The 3,206-nt window shown below is 47.5% G+C and overlaps 1 protein-coding gene across 1 annotated transcript in view; it reads right to left on the minus strand.

Annotated features, from left to right (window-relative positions):
• The window catches only part of LOC125038860 (calcium/calmodulin-dependent protein kinase type II alpha chain-like), a gene marked incomplete in the record, with an annotated part of 223,328 nt that overhangs the window by 129,863 nt on the left and 90,259 nt on the right, over positions 1 to 3,206 (minus strand).

Consider the following 3,206-nt stretch of genomic DNA (forward strand, 5'->3'; position numbering starts at 1 on the left):
TTGAGTGGGTATGTGAGTTTGTGCGTACGGGCACGAGAGAGGAATGTGAGTTTGTGCGTACATGTGTGAGTCGGTATATGTCTGCCTGTCTTAATGCTCGTATGCCTGTCTGACTGCGGAAGAGTATGAGCGCGCGGACAGAAAGCGTGAGAGCGGGAGGGAGGAGGAGGCCGCGGGAGAGGGAAAGGCCACAACCGGTCTATAAGGCCGGTCTTACGCAGCCTTATAGAGATTAATCAGCCGCAGTGTTCGGGGCGGCGAGGAGAGATTAGCGCTAATCACTGCGCCGGCGATAAAGCTTTCCCACGAACGACATTGTGCGGCCGCCGGTAAGTCCGGTTATTTTGACACGGAGTCCATATTGGCTAGTCTCGCCGGGGAATGTTCGGTTAGTTTTGCCCTCCATTTGTCTTCCGGGTTAACCGAGAGGGGCGTGGCCTGGGTTGGTCTACTTGATATGTCCGAGGCAGGGTCGGGAGTTCATGCTGAATTATTATTGCTCTGGGATGTGGCGTGATTTGGGCTGGTTGTAAATAGCGATGGATTCCGAGAGGGGACGTGTTAACCCCGGAGATTATGACGAGGAGGGTGGGGGAGATCTGGCACCTGGGGGCTGACGATGGCAATTTTTTTTCTGCGTGACTTAGTATGGTGGCGTGATTCTCTTGTCTTTCTTTCTAGGTCTCTTTCTCTCCCTCCATCCCTCCCTCCCTCCCCTCCCTCTCTCCCTCCCTCCCTCTCTCCCTCCCTCCCTCCCTCCCTCCCTCCCTCCCTCCCTCCCTCCCTCCCTCCCTCCCTCCCTCCCTCCCTCCCTCCCTACCTTCCTGAGTCTCCCTTCACTCCCCCGTACCTCCTGCTGCCCCTCTCCCTTTCTTTCTTTCCTCCATTCCTCTCCCTCCCTTGCTCACTCTCTTCCTCTCCCACCGTCCCTCCCTCGATCCTTCACCAACCTCACATATCCAATAAAGATAATCCTATATATTAAGGAAAGAAGGGAAACCCGCAGACGGGCTCGTGTCTTGAGGCTTATCATAACGCGAATCGACCCGCGAGACCCTCACCGACCCTCCCCTTCTGAAGGCTCCCGGGTGACTGGTGGAAACGGGAACAATAACGTTAATTTAAGTTCGCTAATAACCCCCCATAGATAAGTCCAGATAGAGAAAGGGAGGGAGGGAGAGGGAGGGCGGGAGGGAGGGAGGGAGGGAGGGAGGGAGGGAGGGAGGGAGGGAGTGAGGGAGGGAGGGAGGGAGGGAGGGAGGGAGGGAGGGAGGGAGGGAGGGAGAGAGAGAGAGGGAGGGAAGGGGGAAGAGAGGGGAAGGGAGGGAGAAATTAGTTAATATCTTCCTTGACATAATTTTATCATGTTGCTTTCAAGATATAGAGAGATAGGCAGGGACATTGAGAAATAGGTAGATAGGTAGTTATATATATAGTTATGTATATATGCATATATATTTATTTATTATAATATATATATTTATTTATCTGTGTATACATGTATGTATGTATGATGTATATATGTATGTATGTATGTAAATATCTATATACTGCATGTATATATAGATAAATAATTAGATAAATAGATATCTGTACCCCACCTCACTCTTGGCCTACCCCCCCCCCCCCCTCCGCCTTCCACCGACCCCGTAGAGGAGAGACACTCGGAACTTTTTCCTTTCTGCCCAGCGCAGCCCCGGCCGTTTCCCGGTATTTCTGACTGCAGTCCCGGTTCATCTTCGTTTTACAGAGAAAATCTTGATCCGGGAATCAGCGGCAGGGGAAGGGCGGCGAGAGGTGTGTGTGTGTGTGTCTGTCTGTGTGTCTGTCTGTCTGTCTGTCTGTCTCTCTGTCTGTCTGTCTGTCTGTCTTTGTATGTGTGTTTGTTTATGTGTATAACTTTATTTATTTGAATCTATCAGTATGTATATGTACATATGATTGCATGTAGATGTATAGGGATATATTAGATATATACATTTATACGTATGTATATGCACACAAACACACACACACACACACACACACACACGCGCAATTACACGAACATCATCTTAATCCCTTAATCTAAGGGTCTGGCTATAATATCACGTAATCTTGGATTTTAATTAGGCTTGAATTAGACGTGATGAGTTTTGTTTTTTTTGCAACGACCGCTGTTTTTTTGTTGGCCTCTGCCCACGCGGGGCCTGTGAGTGGCTGTCGACGTTCTCACTCGCACGAGACGCGGATATTCTTCATTTGTTTTCTTTCTTCGTTTTAGAACTACTTTCAGATTTTATTTTATTTGTTTCTTTTTGAAATGTGTCTAGGAATAGGATACTCACTCACTCACTCACTCACTCACTCACTCACTCACTCACTCACTCACTCACCCACCCACCCACCCACCCACCACCCACCCACCCACCCACCCACCCACCCACCCACCCACCCACCCACCCACCCACCCACCCACCCACCCACTCACTCACCCACCCACTCACTCACTCACTCACTCACTCACTCACTCACTCACTCACTCACTCACTCACTCACTCACTCACCATGCCACTCACGCGCCCACACATTCAAACGAGTGTTGAAAAACTCGCTTTGTATATATATTTACTTATACTGGCGCTCGGTAAAAGAGAGAGAGAAAATAAAGGAAAAAAATCAGGGGGTAAGGGAGACAAAAATGAAGGGAAGGAGAGAAGGAAAATAATGTGTTTTGTTTCGACAGTGAGGCGCATTTTCATATATTTTAATGACAGTGTGGCGAAACAAAAGGAAAACAAGACAGAAAAAAAGGAAAATAAAGAAGAAGGAAATAATATTCATAAACTTACATATACATACATACATACACGCATACATGCACACATACCTTTATACTGGCTTATGTACGTACATACTCATGCACTTGTAGAAAAGGTATAAAGATAATGAATATCTTCACAATACAAGAGATGTGTTTCCGAACCGTTTCTGAATATATATTCGTCAGAAATGCATGTATTTTTGGTGAAGATATATTCGAAACCGGTTAAATACATCTGGATTATGAAGATATTAATTCTCGTTCATACCTTTTCTACATTTGTCGCAGTGATGATGGTTCATCATTGTGCATGCACACACACACGCGCGCGCGCGCACACACACACACACACACACACACACACACACACACACACACACACACACACACACACACACACACA

This window comes from Penaeus chinensis, chromosome 26 (assembly GCF_019202785.1).
Source record: "Penaeus chinensis breed Huanghai No. 1 chromosome 26, ASM1920278v2, whole genome shotgun sequence".
NCBI lineage: Eukaryota > Metazoa > Arthropoda > Malacostraca > Decapoda > Penaeidae > Penaeus > Penaeus chinensis.